Source organism: Bidens hawaiensis, unplaced genomic scaffold (assembly GCF_021521415.1).
Source record: "Bidens hawaiensis isolate Kalapana, Puna unplaced genomic scaffold, B.hawaiensis_p1.1 tig00007783_1, whole genome shotgun sequence".
Lineage (NCBI taxonomy): Eukaryota > Viridiplantae > Streptophyta > Magnoliopsida > Asterales > Asteraceae > Bidens > Bidens hawaiensis.
In genome coordinates this window covers 664,155-682,962 of record NW_027491540.1, presented here as the reverse complement: position 1 = coordinate 682,962, position 18,808 = coordinate 664,155, and positions in this window count along the sequence as shown.

Sequence of the window (18,808 nt, the reverse complement as noted above, 5' to 3'; positions counted from 1 at the left end):
TTCCAAGCAAGGACTTTGAGCATGGTTCAGTCCCTCGAGCAAGATTTACATCCTAGCATGATAAAGATTGATCAATAAGTCTCCAAGACAGGATTGAAGGCATCAAGAAGAATGGGCTTGCTCGATGGACTAGTTTGAGCAAAGCATGGATTGGTCAAGAGGAATGAAGCCTGCCGGAGGAGAATATCTTCACTGAAGATATTCTAAGTAAAGTTTGCTCAAAGACAGTCATCGAGCATACCTTGCATAATGAGTCTGCTCGAGCAAGATACTTATCATGCTCGAAGACTCTTACACTTGTATTTGTATTTGTCTATCATTATGCAATTATTAGGGATTCTAGAAGGAATGTCAGGGTCTATAAATAGGATCCTAGGTTTCTATTTTGGGAACGGATAATGACACTGGCAATACACGCATTACAAGAAAACATTCTAAACGAATATTCTTTTGTTTTCCTCATACCGCCGCCTCCGTTACGAAACCCTAGACATTCCATTTACTGTTTCATTGAATGATGTATTAAATACAGTAAATCTTTGTCTTTGAATCTGTTCTTACTGAATATTTCTTTGTCGTTTCACTTGTCTTAGTATCACACCTTCGTTCCCATCCGTTGAAATCCTGATTCCACCATGATATTTGACAGGCCTTTGGGTATTGAATTTGTGTGTTCTTGTCAACCTATTCTAGGTTTGCACCAGATTTACGGTCATGACAAGTGGTATCAGAGCTGTGGAAGCTCACTGAAGGCCACGGGCTGAAGGTTTGTGATAAAGCTTGAAGCTTTATTGTGTTTGACTTCTTCAAAGGTCAGATCTGCTGAAATGGAAGACCAGGAAGTATCAACAAACAAGATTCCAAGACTTCTTGGACAAGAAAACATCATAAAATGGAAGGTGTTGTTTGAAGCTGTTGTGAACTACGACCCTGAACTCTGACTTCTATCACAGAAGGACAATATGTTCCTTCCACTGTTGCAAACAACAGTGCCACTATAGAACTAAAAATGAAGAAAAGGGATGACAAGACACTATCTATGCTGAAGCTAGGTCTATCTTGGGAAATACTAACAACTGCCAATCATCACAAAACTGCAAAGGAGATGTATCATGCAGTTATTGACATGTTTGAGGGAAACACAGAACTCAGAGACATTAAAAAGGATAGACTGAAGCAGCAACTTGACAGTTTCAAATTCAAGAAAGGTGAAAGATTGAAATATGTACTGCAAAGATTCATGGTCACTGTAAATGAAATTAGAACAACTGACTTGCAAATCTCTGATTTTGACCTGAACAAGAAACTGTTATCTTCACTATTTGGAGAGTGGTACACTGCAAGTAAATTCATCAAAGAGAAAGCCAACTTTTTGAACTTTAAGCTGGATGATGTCATTGCTTTTCTAAAGGCTGCTAAACATGAAATGATTGAGAATCACATGATTAGAGAGAAGAAGCCCAGTTTTCCAATGACCAATGCTCTTGTAGCACCAATGGGAAATTTCTTTGTCAAGAATCAGCAACAACCAATCATTGAAGAGCCTTCTGAATCAGGATCAGTGTGTGGTGGATAGTCAAGGTTCAATGTCCAATTAATTGAAGATGATGTTGCCTCTACAGCAAGTGGACATTCAACATTTGTGCAGAACAATTTAGGCCAAGGAACTGATTATCAGGCCTTATTCTTAATGTTCATTGACTCTTATAATGCATTTGTTGCAAAGAACATGATACACACTAGTTTGTGCAAGAAGACCTTGAGCAAATAGATGCAGATGACTTAGAAGATATGGATCTCAAATGGCAGGCTGCCATGTTGGCTGTAAGAAGCAAGAGGCTGTATAACAGGACAGGAAGATCAAGCTTCTCTGGACCTAATGAAAGAATAGGGTTTGACAAGTCAAAAGCCATATGCTACAACTGTCAGCAACCTGGACACTTCGCTAGAGAATGTAACCAGCCAAAGCAAGTGGGAAATCAAGTCAATCAAAATTAGTTCTACCAAAATCAAAACCAAAATTTCCAGAATCAGAGAAATCAAATGGTCAATCAAAATCCTTACCAAAATTAGAACAGACCCCAGCAACAACATTTCCAGCCTCAAAGAAATAACCAACTATAGATTTAGAAAAATCAAAACAAAGGAAATCCAAATGCTGTGAATCAAGTAAGAGATCAGGGAGATGTTGTTGTTACAAGGGTACCACAGGATAGGGACTTTGATTGGAGCAACCATGCTGCTGAGATGGAAAGGGCAAATGTTGCTTTCATGGCCAAGGTGCAGGACAAGGCAGAATCTTCAGGTAGATTCTGAACTCTCTATTTCTGATCTTCTTTTAACCATAGATGAGCTAAATCAGGAGATTGGAAAGTGGAAGTCAGAATGTGGAAGAAAAGAAGCTTTTCTAAATGTTTATGAGACAAGTGAGGCAACTTATGAAAACTAGATTAAAACCTTAGAGGAAGATTGTATGCAAGCCTACAAGACTCAATCAAGAATGAATATTGAGATTGAAGGTCCGAAGAAAAGATATGCTGATGAGAAGCTCAAGAATTCTAAACTGATGATTCAAATGGAATTTCTAAAGAACTTGGTATCTACTGGAAACATAGTTGGATATGTGGACAAAATGACCCTTGAAGAAAAATACAAGAAGGTACCACCACCTTTTTGTGACAAGTATCCACTGAGAGTAGACAAGGAGAGCAGGGATGAATACTTGAAGCAATTCAAGAATGTCTTTGAAGACAGACCTAAGTTTCTGAAACAATATGAAGATGTAACTGTGGACAAAGAGGGAGAGTTCGTTATGAAGCAAAACGAGAAATCAGAGGAAAAGGAGGCTACAAATGATGAGGCAAAGAAGAAATGGAGTGAATACTCCAGTGAAGGGAGTACATGCAGCTGCAACAGTAACAAATCATCAAAAAGCAAGAAAAAGAAGAAGGGATCAAACAAAAAGGATGATGGAAAGATTCCAAGATTGACTAAGATAACTCCCAAGATGAAGAAAAATTTTGAAAAGATGAGAATAGAACATGAAGTGTTTGAAATCTGTGGCAGAACTGAAATCAAGAAAAAGGCTGATGTGTCAAGGAAATCTTCAAATGATTAAACCCATCCTCCAATGTATCCAGTATTTTCAAATCATGAACTATTTGATATTGGGGATGTTGATTATGTCCCCATGAGAAGATATTCAACAAAGCAAGAGTTAAGCTCTTCAAGAACTCCATCCAAGTTGAAGAAAATTGTGTTTGTCAAGGAAAAGTATCCTCAAGTGCCTGATGTGAATAAGCCAATCAAGATGGATTTCAGCAATTTTTTGTGCCCAAAGACTTCCTTAGGATTTAACTTTCCCAAGCCAAGTGACAGAATCAAGGACAAGCAACTGCTTGAAGACATGGGAAGTTATGCCAAGGTGTGGTGCAAGAAATGTGATGCTTATGGACATCATACTGATTCCTGCTGGTTTGAGGAAGAAGAGTTTATAGTTCCAAATGTAGTGTGTGGGTTTAATATGAAAGGATACAAACAGATGTATCAAAGGTACTTAAATGAGGAAGAGAACACCTCCAGTGATGAAAAAAGAAGATCGTGTCTGGATAAAAGGTTGAAACAGGTACTGAAAATCAAAGAAGATTCAAAACTATCAACCAAACCTGTGAAGAATAAAAGGTCAAATGACAAAGGAAAAAAGCCAAAATGAGACCTGGTGTTCTTAGTGGTGATGAGATATTCTTGTTGAAGCAAGGATTTGAACCAAGAGGTTTTCAGTGGAAGACTAAAAAGGAGATGAATAAATGGAAAGACTGTGTGCTTGATCAAATTGAAAACAGTATCAAGTCACCAGTTGTGTTAGACTCAGATGAAGAATGTGAAATAGTCTATGAAGATCCACTTCCACTTCCAACTCCTGATGAATCTCCAATTAACTCTGATTTGTAAACTGATGCAGTTTGTGACTTAGAATCTAACTGATTCTCTTGTGTATGTTTGTGCAGGAACAGTCCATGAATTGCAATGATATATGGTATATGGACATTGGTTGTTCCAGGCACATGACCTATGACAGATCAGATCTTGTAAACTATGAAAGAAAGTATGAAGGTCTAGTTGTCTTTGGGAGTGATGAAAATGAAGGGAAGATTGTTGGAAGAGGCAGTCTCACCAATGGCAAGGTATCCTTTGAGAACGTGCTGGATGTTGAAGGACTACAATATAACCTACTTAGCATTTCTCAAGTCTGTGACAAAGAATACAAAGTGGCTTTCAATGATGAACACTGTCTAATCCTTAAGCCTGAATTTGTGATTCCAACTGACATGATCATGATGATGGCTCCAAGGAATGGAAACTTCTATGAGCTGAGAATGAATACTGCTACATCAAGAGGTGGTTCATGCTTTGTTTCCAAAGCCACTGAGAATGAGACTAAACTGTGGCATAGGAAGATGTGTCATGTTAATATGAAGAACATGAACAAATTGGTGAAAGCTGAACATGTTGTTTGACTCCCTACAAGAGAATTTAAGCTTGAAGAAAGATGTCCATCCTGTCTCGAGGGAAAACATCACAAATCCTCCCATAAGAGCAAACTGATTAACACTATTGATGAGGTAATGGAACTACTTCACATGGATCTGTTTGTCCTGTAAGTGTTTCAAGCATTGGAAAGAAAAGATACTGTCTAGTCATCACTGATGACTACTCAAGATTTACTTGGGTTTACTTCATGGGTAGCAAGGATGAAACTCCAGAGCTGATCAAGTCTTATGTGTTAAAGATAGAGAATCAACTTGAGAAGAAAGTAAAGGTCATTAGAAGTGATAATGGAACATAATTCAAGAATGGATTAATGGAAGAATTATGCACTTCTAAGGGTATCTTTCAGCAGTACAGTACTCCAAGGACTCCTGAGCAGAATGGTGTTGTAGAAAGAAGAAACAGGCCATTGATTGAAGCTACAAGGACCATGATTGCTGATGCAAATCTGCCAGTTACCTTCTGGGCAGAAGCAATCAACACTACATGCTAAGTGCAAAACAGGGTTCTTCTGAACAAGACTCAAAACAAGACTCCATATGAGGTTATCTTCAAAAGAAAACCATATGTGAAGTTCATGAAGCCTTTTGGATGTAGATGCTCACTTTTGAATACAAATGATTATCTCAACAAATTCCATTCAAAATCACTGGAATGCTTCTTTGTGGGGTACTCATCTCATTCAAAGGCTTACAGAGTCTATGTTAAGGAGCATATGGTCGTCATTGAGTCTTCTGATATTATCTTCAATGAAAGCCATTTCAATAATGTTGAAGGACCCAAGTCACTATGATCAAGTCATTCAAAATATACAATGAAGACATGGATGACAGCATGTACAGAACAAGCTTTGAAGAGAAAGGAAAACAAAAGCAACTTGATCTGGACAAGCTGTGGTCATCAGTTACTCCTGAACAAAATAGATTTACTTTTGAAAGAAGCATTCAAGGAGCATGTGAAATGGAAGTCACTGGTCAAGAAGCTGCAGTTGAAGTTTCAAATGAAGGATCAAGTGATATGGAGAGTGAACCGGTGCAGAGTCAGCAACCAGTTCAACCTGAAGAAACAAATGGACTTGAAGACATGTTCCAATCTTTGTTTGATTCTCTCCAAATTGGATCAAATGAAGCATCATCGTCTGCAAACTGTCAAACTCAATCAACTGTTGAAAATCAAAAAAGATCTGAAATTGAAGCTGATGACATAAACATGACAAATCTTGAAATAGAAGTTTCAGCACAACAAGTTGTGCAAACTGCTTCTATTGAGAGAAATCATCCTGCAGAAAAGATAATTGGGGATTTACATGAAAGAGTGACAAGAAGTTCCTCTGAAAAAGCAAACATCTGTCTCTATGATTGCTTCCTATCCCAAGTTGAACCAAAGAACATTAATCAAGCCTTGAAAGACAACAGCTGGGTGGAAGCTATGCAGGAAGAGTTAGGTCAGTTCAGAAACTTACATGTATGGGATTTGGTTGACAAGGCAAATATGCAATTGGAACCAAATGGGTTTTCAGAAATAAGAAAGATGAAAGAGGCCTTGTCATAAAAAACAAAGGAAGGCTGGTGGCTCTAGGGTGCCTACAAGAAGAAGGAGTGGACTTTGAAGAAGTATTTGCCCCTGTTGCAAGACTAGAAGCCATCAGAATCTTTCTAGCATATGCAGCATCCATGAACATAAAAGTCTATCAATTGGATGTGAAATCTGCATTTCTAAATGGAAAGATTGATGAGGAGGTGTATGTGACTCAGCCTCCTGGATTTGAAGATCCAATCCATCCTAACAAGGTGTACAAGCTCAGCAATACATTGTATGGACTTCATCAAGCTCCTAGAGCTTGGTATGATGATTCAGTCAAACCACATGTTAGACAATGGTTTATGCAGAGAAGAAATTGACAAGACAATGTTCTACAAAAGTTGGAAGAAGGACCTGCTGCTAGTATAAGTCTATGTTGATGACATCATATTTGGCTCTACTAATGAACAAATGTGCAAATAGTTTGAGCAAGTAATGAAGTCAAAATACAAGATGAGTTCAATGGGAGAAATGAACTTCTTCCTTGGACTTCAAGTGCAGCGAAAGGCAGATGGGATCTTTATTAATCAATCGAAATATGTTCAAGAGATTCTTAACAAGGTCAAGTGCCAGGATTACAAGACCGTGTCCACACCAATGGACGCACATAAGAAGATGGTACCAAGATAGGATCACTGATGTATCTGACAACATCTAGGCTAGATATTATGTTTGTTGTGTGTGTCTGTGAAAGATTCCAAGCTAACCCCAAGGTCTCACACATGCTAGCAGTAAAAAGAATTTTCAGATATCTCAAAGGGAAACCAGATTTGGCGATTTGGTATCCAAAGAACTCTTCTTTTGACTTGATGGCCTATACAGACAATGACTACAATGGTTGCAACATGAGTAGGAAGTCAACTTCAGGAGGCTGCCAGTTTCTAGGAAACAGGCTGGTGTCTTGGCAATGGAAGAATCATACTACAGTTTCCATCTCAACTGCTAAGGCTAAGTACATTGCTGCATCTGCCTGCTGTGCACAGGTTTTATGTATTCAGAATCAACTGCTGGATTATGGTCTGAATTTCTAACTCACTCCAATTTTAATTGACAATACTACTGCAATGTTTATTGTTAAGAATCCAGTCCAACATTCTAAGACTAAGCACATTGAGATTAGACATCATTTTATTAGGGACTGTAATGAAAAAGGCTTAATAGAAATGAAAAGGGTAGATACATCTGATAATCTGGCTGATTTGTTCACCATACCTTTAGATAAAACCAAGTTTTATTTTCTGTTAAAATGCCTAGGTATAATAAATGCTGATGAAATGTGATTGATGATGTGTGCTTATGTGAGGTGCTTACTGATTATGTATGTTTCTCACTATGAATGTTTGCATGATTTATTGCTATGCTTGACTTATTATTCTGATTGCATGAATCATGTTTGTGACTGTTTTTGTATGATAAATTGTCATGTATTTGATGTTCTTGTTTTCTGTACTTAGATCTGTGCATACATGATACATTTATGTGATCTAAGTATTTCGAGCATGAATTTGTGCTTGATACTGTGTTTGTTGCTCCTCAAGCACAAACAGTGCTACTTGAAGACTTTTCTAAGTACTTCAAGCACATATAACATGTCTCAGCTGCTCGAGCATAGACGCATGCTTTGGAAAACTTTTCAACTATTTCGAGCACAAAGGAAATGTTTTGATGTTCGAGCATGGACATGTGCACTATGAAACTTTCTAAGTATTTCTAGCACAAGTCTATTGCTCGAGCACAGTAATAACAAGTCTTTCGAGCACAAACTGTATAATGATAGATCTTAAGGTTGCTCGATAGATTTTTGAGCATGCTCGACAGTATTATGTGCTTATTTGAATGAAGTATGCTGCCTGAGTGAATGTGTGTGATATTTCTGAAGTGTTTGCTTGTCAAATGTTCTTAAATGACCCACATCGTTTTAAGAATCCTGTTTAAAATGAACTTTAAAAAAAAAATGATTTTAAAACTGTAAAATTTTTTTGACTAAGCAACACTATTTTTGGTGATCTCATAAGAGATATGATAAGATTATTCAGTTATAAGATTTGTAGAAGCTTAAGAGTTTTTGGATAGAGATTGTATCCAACCTTTTGGGAAATGATAGAAAGTTGTTTAAGACGACTAACCCATGGATTATAAGTCTAAAAGGCTTGAAGCACAGTCATTGGCATAGTATAGTAGCTTTCCATAATGGGTAATTGTCTATGTGATTATAACCTAAAACTTGCTAAGTCTGTTGTGGTGAACCATTAGACGATAAGGTATGTTCTCTAGCATATCTCCCCGAATGATGGGCAGAAAGGTAATTATCCAGTCATACACAAGCCTCTTGAAGTATTAGTCATTAGGAACTTATGTATCCTTGTTAATAAAATTCACACAATGTGAATAAATAGAAATGTCAAGCTCAAAGTTACAAAAGGAGCTGAATGCAATTAACAAAAAAAAAATATTCTGAAAGTTTCACAAATTTTAAGTTTAGTTTAGAATTTAGAATGTACTGACCATACTTCATTGGGTTTAAGTCAACTTGGGGTGACTTGGAGAAAGCTAAATAAGCCTTGAGAAGATATTAGAGGCAACCTAAAAATATGGTGATAACCATTCCTAACTTATGCCTTAATTTAACATTAATATGTATCACAGAAAGCAATGAATATTATGCTAAGTATACCTACTCTCAACCTGGTTTAAGTCACAATAACACTGACCATGAAGTGGTGTGAAATTGCCTTAGACAGTATGATCCCATGTTGAGATCTTTCTATGAAAATGTTTTAAAGAAAAATTCAATTGAAAATTTTATCTCTTATTTCACCATAAACTAAATGCTTAAGTCAGCTCAATGTTCAAATGATCATCTTTTATACAGTATTGCAAAGTGAGCAAAGCTTGTGTGTGAAAGTGTTTAGACTGACAGACACATGATTTGTTGGTTTTCAAAATCAAAACTGAAAAGCTTTTAAGTGTTTCGAGCAACAAATCTTGCTTGTTTGTGTGAATACATTGCTTTGAGTATGCTAAATGAACTGTTACATTCATCTATGTATTTCGAGCATGCATGTTACTTTCGAGCTAACTTATTTATCTGAAAATTGTTGTTAAGTGATTCGAGCATGCATCTTACTTTCGAGCGCTTGCTATGTTATGATAATTGATGTTATGTGTTTCGAGCATGATTGCATGTTGACTGCTTAGACTTAAGTATTTGAGCACAAGGGCTTGGACGATAAGAGATGTTAAGTGTTTCGAGCAAAGTTGTGTGCTAAATACCAAGATTTGTGAGTTCGAGCTTAGGAACTTGATGGATAAATTTGTTATGTGGTTCTAGCAAATCTGAAAGTTATACTCTTAGGCTTGAGTGTTCGAGTACAAATACAGGAAGGATAGAATCTGCTAAGGCTTTCGAGCATGAATGTACTTCGAGCACAACAAGTTGAAGTAGTCTAGGTCATTCGAGCATAGGCTACAACACTGTTAAGAGAAGTTGCATGACAAGCATATGTTTTGTCATGATAGATTAAGTAATGTCGAGCATGATGCATAGTCAAGTAAGGTTAAGCAATAAGTGTGTCTTGAATACAAATGACTGAGTGAATTTTGCTAAGTACCCCGAGCACACTACCTGTCACGCGCACACTCTTAGACTCATTGAATCTGAAAACTATCGAGTATGACCCAATACTCGAGCATATGATAACAATTTGGCTTAAGGCATCGAGCACAAGTGTATCGAGCAAACTATCTCGGGTATACTGGGTATCGAGCATCATAACCATACAAGTATGTCGAGCATAAATTGTACTGTCTTTGAGTACAGTGGGAGACAGCTGTTCTTTCGGCTGTATGCTTGAGCAAGGGAGGTACATTAAATTTGAATTAAATGACAACTGTCTGCAATAGAGGACAAAAACAGTACTGTACTAACCAAATGTTAGCTATAAAAGGGGAACTTAGAAACATTTTCACACATTTCATTTCCCTCTCTCAACCTAATTGCCAAAAACCTCTTGCCCGTGCATCCTCTACTTACTCGAATTCTCAATTACTGCTCGATTGTACTTCAAACATAGCCATTAGCTCTGTTTCGACTTTGGTAAGATATCGATACTTGATTATCGTATCACCGATTTCGGAATTAGGGTTTCTAATTGATTATCTTACTAATTGTTTACTTGTTTGTGCACCACATATTACTACGGAACAGGTTACTGAAGACTCTGTTCCTCTTTAGCTAACCTCGCCTATCGTTTATACTTTACATGTACTGATTATCTTCTTATTTTGCAGAACTGATGGCCTTAAAATTCGAAAAGAGGCACAATATGTGTGCCCGGTTGGAGGTAGACGATGAAATTAGGGAGTTGGAACTTATAATCAACTTCCTACACAACTCCAACTTGAGGGTCGCTTTGACCCAGAGCCCAACCATCTACAAGAAACACATTTCTGATTTTTGGGAATCTTCTACCTATGTTAATGATGTTAATGGGAAGAGGATTATAGCCCCAGTCCTGAATCAAGACATTGAAATCACTGAAGCTACAATCAGAGAGGCACTGCACTTAAATGACAATCATGAAGTACAACCATCATATTCTGTCCCAAGATTGATAAGAATATTTCAAGAAACTATGGGATACCAAGGGGATGTAAAAGAGGGACAATTTCAGAAGGGAAGTTTTCCCTTAATATACCGATTTCTCATACATCATGTGATTCAGTCCTTGTCTCCAAGGAGAGGGACTTGGACTTTGTTAAGTAGAGAGCTTGCTACTTTAACTATTGCTATTTTATATCAGCAACTATTCAAGCTTTCAAGATTTATCTTTAATGGTCTGATTTCAAACGCTGAGAAGGAGGTGGATCAGCGTTTTTTAATGTATCCTAGATTTCTCCAAATTCTCATTAACAGATCTATGCTAAATCTGCAACAGACAGGAGAAGTTCTCGGATTACAAGAACCTGATATCTGTCAAAGATTAAAGGATGCAAGAAGTAAATTCACTGATAATGCTGACTGGGATATCCTTCCGTGGTTACTTGTTTCGGAGTTAGGAGCTATTGATGTATCTCACACCCCGGGAAATAGTGATAACGAAGATGATGATCAGGGTGAAGATGATGAAAATGATGATGGAAATGGTAATGACCATGATCAAGGTGATTGAGGTGCAGGTGCTGATAATGATCCAATTATTGAGCCGCTAGCCCATGAGGCCGAGAATGTTAAGGTTATGGGTCTTGATGCTGGTATGAATGAACTGATTGTTGATCCAATTGGAAATGAGATGGTCACATTTACAGGTGCAGAAACTGATGTCCACATGGAGAATCAAAAAGGAGATAAGGTACCAGAAATTGAAGTTACTATCCCAGTAAAGGAACTAGTTGTGGGTACTAGTCACACGGCAACTGAGCATATTGATGATGATGAATTCATAGCCAATGTAGTATCAAATGTGACTGAAATTATTAACAAAATCACCTCACCGGATTCACCGTATCCAGCCCCAATATCCAGCCCCAATATGTATGACATTATTTCAGAAAATATAGTGCTAGAATTTGAGAACATTATGCTTAAGGAGAAAAATGCATTTTTGGAGATAAGAAACAAAGCCCTTGAAACATCCCTGCAACAAGCATTATTGAAGATTCAAACCCTAGAGCACTCTAAGGTTGAAAAGACCTCAGATGCACCAAAACAGAGGGAGAATATTGAGGATGCAGGAGGATTGAAAGTGATTGAAGATCTTTATGCTAGTTCTGATGACGAAAATTCTGAAGCTGTAACCTCAAATGCTCTAAAAATGATAAGTCAAGAGTATGAGGGGGAGTCTGATGATGAAGAAGAGACCTCTGAACAAATTGAGTTAAGAAAGTTGAAGGGAAAAAGGGTGGCTCAGACAGAAGAGGATATGCATCCTAAAGCTACTCCAAGAGTAACTTCTGGAGATGAGATACTACACAAGGATGATGTAATTGATCCAGATGTTGCTGAGGTTGAGTATGTAAAAACATCCATGAAACTCATGAATGAAGAATTGGCTGAAATGATTAAAACTCAAGTTGAAGAAGAGGATGATGAGATTGAGCAACAAGTGCTTGAAGCATTTATTAAGATGAAGAAGAAGCAAGAAGAAGAAGAGAGATTGAGAATGGAAGCTGATGAGGCAATAAAGGCAACATTGGAGGCTTTAAAAGGAACACAAAATGTTGAACAAACTCCAATTGTACAAACAAAGGATGAGCCTGAGCCCACACAGCCTGATCCAGTGTCTGAACAGTCGGAATCTGAAGAAACTAAGGAGCAAGAGCTCAATATGGTACCTGCCAACCAAGAAGTAGAAATTATTGAAAGATCTGCTAGTTCAATGGTGAAGTTAGTGATAATGAAAACTCTTACAGACATTCTAAATAAACCAGAAGAACATCATCCTGAAATTGTATCAGCTGCTAAAAAGGCTTAAAAGGACTTTATCAAGCTCAACAGTGATATGCAAAAAGAACCAAGAGTAGAAGAGGCGGTTGAAAAAACTGAACCTATGTACATGAAGTTACTGAAGAGAATGAAGATACTCATGTCAAGGAACCAATAGTTAAAGAGATTTTTGATGAAGAGCCAGTAACACAAACCACTCAGCCAATAATTACAAAAACTATTGATGAAGAACAAAGGGATGTGCAAGAAGAACCTATCATTACTCAACCAACAGAATTAGAAGCTGAAGTAAGAGACTCCCTAAAAAGAAAAGAAACTACTGAACTTGTGACACCCAAGCCCAAAAGACAAAAATCCGTAAAGGTGAAAGTGTACAAAAGAAGGGAAGCTAAACTAGTAGATGTTGAAGGGGCTCAAACTATCCATGGTGAAGAACCAATGATTGGAGCACTTCACAATCTTGATGAACCAATTGAACTGGATGATGAAGAAGAAAGAACATTGAAGGATGATGAAAAAGAAAATGAAGATAAAACCTACTTGCTAATCCTTGGATATGACAAGAAGTACATTGAAAGAATGTCAAAGGAAAGCATCAGACAAGAGGCTGAAGGATAGAGAGCCGAGAAACTCAAAGAGAATTCATGCTGAAGGCTGGCCATAGACCAGCATTCTTGAACTTGCAGTCATTCGGAACTTTTGATCAGATGTATAAAAATGCTTTGGTTGATGATGTGGCCAATTACGTTGATAAAATGAGCAAGAAGAAGGAAAAATAAAAGTCTGAGGCGGAGAAACTCAAAAAGAAGAAAGAAGAAGAGGACAGAGCTGAAACTGAATATGAAGTATTGAGGGCCAAGCATAAGGATATTAAATTTCTTCAATTGCATGGCTACAAATATGACTCACTGATCTGTCTATCCTTTGAATACCTTGAAAGAAAAGTACAAATGGTAAAAAACTCCTACAAGGACAAAAAGTATTCTGAAGATTACATGAGAGAAAAGGAATTAAAGATGAGAATGGAGAAAGAAAAGGAAGAGGCTTAAAAGAAAGAAGAAGTGAGAAAGTGGTTTGAAGACACACAGACAGTACAAACTTTAAAAGAAATTGTGACGGAGAAAGGAATGTCTGAAGAACAATTTAAGAGAATGCCTCATGAACAGTTGATTGAAATATACAATAGAGAGCATAGATTGTACTTGGAAACACAGAAAAGATTACAAGAAGATAGGAGAAGAATGGAGGAGGTTGTACGAGCCGAGATGATGAGTGCTCTGCATAAGAAGGGTGCGAACATGGGAAGATTGTTGGTGCAGACTGATGAAACAATCAAGAAGTGGTATGAAAAATTAGAGAAAGGACAAATAGAGAAGAATCCAGTGAGCACAAGCAGAGCCCCCTTAAGGTCTGAGATTGTGATGCCCGAACCATCATGGACTTTAAATTTGCCCACATATCTCTACTTTGATAAGAGATCCAAGACCTTAAGGGTGATTACTGAGGATGAGGAAGAAACTCTAATCATCTTTAGGGATGATTTGAGAAATTTTTCATAACAATTGAAGAAAATGGCTGAATTGGATCTATATGACAATCAAGACAGAAGCCAAATGGCTGGGCAGCAAAGAAATGACCTCTCCAAATTTATCGAAGAACAATCTGAGAAAGGATTTCCATTTCTTGAACAGAAGTGGAGAGAGGTCCATAGCCAAGCTGAGAGGGAGAGAAGACGTAAAAGAATAAATGAAGTACATACTTTGGAGCTCTCCCTGTTTGATAAAAAGAAAAGAAAAACTCAAGCAAGCAGCTCACGTGGAAAGAGGAAGACATTGAGGGAGTGCTTAGCCATGAGAAGAGAAATGCTTGAGCCTAACTCCATTGTGCAACAAAATGGAAAAATTGCCTATCTCACTTACAATAGACACAATGATTCAATATCCTTGAGAAATGCATCAGGAGGAACAATTGCAGTAGTGATGTGTTAGGTTGTATTTTTGGTTTATGCTTGTAGTTTTCGGTTCTAGTTTTGGGCTGATTTGGGCTTAGATTGTAAACCAAGATCTGTTGATCTCGGTGGGCTTCTGGGTAGTGTTGGGCTTATTTAGTTAAATATATATAGAACATATGTTAACAGTTTAGGGTTGTTCGTCCATTGTATTTTCATCTGTGTAAGTGATTAAGGGCTTAAGCATCCGACGTATAATATACGTGTGTTTTGAAGCATCTTTACTGTGTTTATTGTGTTCTCCTATTGGTTTTACGTGAGGTATTGTGCATTGCATAAAATCGGCTTGAGATTAGTTTCCGCCTAATTCTCAAGTATACTGATATCACATTGAAAGATCCGTCGTGGGACTTACAATAGGTATTAGAGCCTATAGACCTATTCTAGGCTCGGTTATTGGTGATATCAAGGATTCTATTGATTTACGGGGTATTGTCCAGTTGAAGATTTCAGGAGATTGAAGAAGGTTGTTCTTTGTGTTCTTCGGGTGAGGAAGGCTGAATTCAGAATAGATTTTGGTATATCTTGCACTTAATTTGAATCCCATCTTTCTCGGGATTTAGTTAAATATTCAAGATTTACCATATCTTTGTCTATTCTTAGTTCTCGGGTTGAATTTGAAGTTTTCGGGAAACTCTCAAGGTTCACGATCTGCATTCAAGGTTTTCGGGGGTATTCTCAAGTTCTCTGGCTGAGTTTGTAGTTCTCGGGTTCAATTCGTCGTTCTCGGGTAGATTTCATCTTTCTCGGTCAATTTTCTGAGTTCTCGGCAGAATTTTGTAGTTTTCGGCCTTTAGATCAAGTTTTCGGTTAAGAACATTATGGATCAATCAGATGCTATTGTGTCCTCAAATGCCACTCTTGATCAAGATCTTGATTCCATCATGGGGACAACCACTCGTGTACCCTGACTATTGAAGGTTTTGCTGAATGGAAATTTAGATTTGAGAAATACTTGAAGGCAAAGATGCAAAATTATGGAGGAGCATAGTTAGAGGTCCCCAAGTCATTACCTATCAAAGGGAAGGGTCTGAAGAAGTGGAAGAAAAGCCAGTGGCCATGTATTCAGATGCTGATTATGATGCAGTCGAGCTGGATGAGAAGGCTTTGGCCACCCTGACTATGGCTCTTTCTCCTGAAATTGCCCTGGGTTTTAGAGAATTGACTTCTGCCAAAGCTGTCACACCCCCAAATTTCCACTAACGGAGTTTTACCGTAAGGCGGGTGACAAACCAGGATCCGAACACATTAATCACACCAAACGACATCTACATGGTCTTAAAAGTTTTAACAAATCAAAATAAAATGTTCAGAGTACTTAAGTGCTAGTGCAGAAGCTAAACAAAGTGCGGGAGCCATCTCCCAAACAAGTTTAAATAATTCATGGCGCTACAAGCGCAAAACCAATATCAAATAAATGTTTTCAAACTTAAACCAATGCGAGTCCATTCATGCAATGTTATCCTATTCCAAGTGCTTGCTAGTGACCTGAGGAAAACATGCTAAAAAGAGTCAACACATATCGTTGGTGAGTTCACAGGTTTTCAAAGTAAGTTATGCTCTATCAGTTCATAAACATTTATAAATAAAAGTGGCCCATGGTTAACTACACTTAGTTAACTCGTTGTCGCATAGTGTTATGTTTCCATCACGACCGAAGCTGACTAGTTATTGCCTCAAGTCAAGTATTGCCAAAACTTAACAATGTTTGGTCAAAGTTACACCCCGTTCGACCTCCAGTCGAGAATAATGCAGGGTGGGGTTTGTCAAACCCAATAGTACTATTTAAATTTACCACGCCAGTTAACCTTAGTTAACGGTCCGATGTTTGTGAGGACTTTCCATGGCAAAGAAACACTACGTTATAAGCAACCAAACGGTTGTGTAAAGATTTAGAGCAAGTAAAGTAAAACAGTTTTGCATGTTTCCTCCCCCAAAGGAAAGGTATAAAAGTGGGGCCGTAAACTCACCTTGTTGGTGCTTCGGGTATTACACAAATCCGACCAAAGTAAATGCGTCACGTGCTAAGACCCTAAAAATGCAAGTACGTAAGTAACTTGTGGGATGGTTCCTAGAACCACTAGTATCCAACAATCTCCCATTGTTTTTAAAAAGACTTTTGACCGAAGTTTGACTTTTGTTGACTTTGACTAAAGTTTTGACCTTTGACTAAAATATTGACCTTTGACTAAAAGGTTGGACTTAGAATGTTTACCTTATAATTCTAGTCACACTTAATCAATCATCAAGTATACACACTTAGCCATATTCCTTGCAATTCTATGATCAATGCACTTTCACAACATCACAAGCAAGACTAACTATTTAGTTAACTAGTTCTAAGTTGACTTAAAAAGTCAAAGTTCTAATTTACCACAACTAACATATCACAATTTGCAATTATCTCAATTCAACCAACACCTTTATTACCTTTAACAATTTATACCACCTAAACCGATTTTTCTCATCAATCAAAACTCACAATTATATTACCAAATAAATCACACATGTACACATCAGTATTAAGTTCAACATATATTTTTCTCACAATTTTTGGATTTACCAATTCGTCCAGAATATTCATATACTACAACAACATGATTTATATTTCTACAACAACACAGCAGTAATCAAAAATTTGTCAAAAATTCCATATTTGTCCAATTGATGCAAGACCAATTGGACTAGATTTTTAATTCAATTTACAACATCCTAGAAGTAGAATTATATCCATATCTATTTTTATCATCAAGTTATGAAATTTACAACTCAACTCAGAATTATTTTCTCTAATTTAGATTTGCATCCTGATTTTGTAAATTAATAAAAAGTATTCAAACAGTGTCCAAAAATTAAGATTTTGGACTTTCTGAAAACTAGATTCAAAGTACATGTTCATAGAATCAAAAATCGATCAAAAACTCAAACATATCATCAATTTATTCACAATACAATCCGAGACACCAAGTCTGTCAGCAAGCAGTTTTAGGCACAATTCACTACAAAACACAACTTTTATATCCTTATGATTCCAAAATCATCAAGAAACATTTATGATTCAAAATCATCAAGAAACATTCTTACCAAATCAAATTTCATGTCTTATTTTTATCCATTTAATTTCATAAGAAAAGTAAAAACACATGTATTTATAAAAGACTCAAAAATACTAATCAAGACACATACAAAAATCCTTTTTACTTGTCAAACTTTGATCATCCCCTTTCATGATCCAACCATTTGGATACAAGGTTCATATGAATTAAAAGAAAAAGAAACATATAAACATAATAATCTACTCACTTTGCTTGATCAAATGCTTAAACCCTTGTTTACCAAAATCACCAACTCTTGTGTTATGGAGAAAATACTAGAAGATGATTGTTTGTATGAAAGAAAATGAGAGTATGTGTGTGTGTGAGTATCACGGCCAAAGAGAGAGGAAAAGGGAAAGGAAAAGGTGTTGGCATCTAATAGTTGTAAACTCCTTGTTATTAACAACCCTTTATGATTGATTTAATGAATAAAATTACTTAGGTTAACTTTTATTAACTCATGTGTGACATGCTACATATTTTAATAAACATTTCCTATGTAACATAACCTAAGGTTCCATTTAAATAATAAACATGTTACATGACATACAATATAACCTATTTAATCATTTAGCTTACTTACAATCACATCATCATGTAATAACCATAATATAACATATTAATCACATAGCACATTATACTTATCATACATGTTATATGACATGTTTATTATAACATGCAAGACGAGTTTATTATCCTAGTTATAATTAGTCACTTATCCTTGTTTAAGTCACCAATGACACGTTGACTTAAATATACGCATACATGACATCACATGTATAAGAGTTCATACTCATAGTTAACATAACTAACTAAGTTTATAGACATAGTCAACAGGATTTAACTGGGTTTAGTTAACAGAGTTAACCTAAAAATGCCGGATGTCACAAAAGCTCTCTGGGAGGCCCTTATTGAGATATTTGAGGGAAATGAGGACATGAGTAGAAGTAGGCAAGATCTCATAAGACAACAATTTAACATGTTCAATCATGTGTTAGGAGAATCTTTGGAGAAACAGCTTCACCGGTTCGTCTCGTTAATCACGGAGATTAGGTCTGCAAATATAAATCTCACATCTGCCGAGATCAACAACAAGTTGGTTAACTCACTGCCTCAGAGCTGGGACTTGAA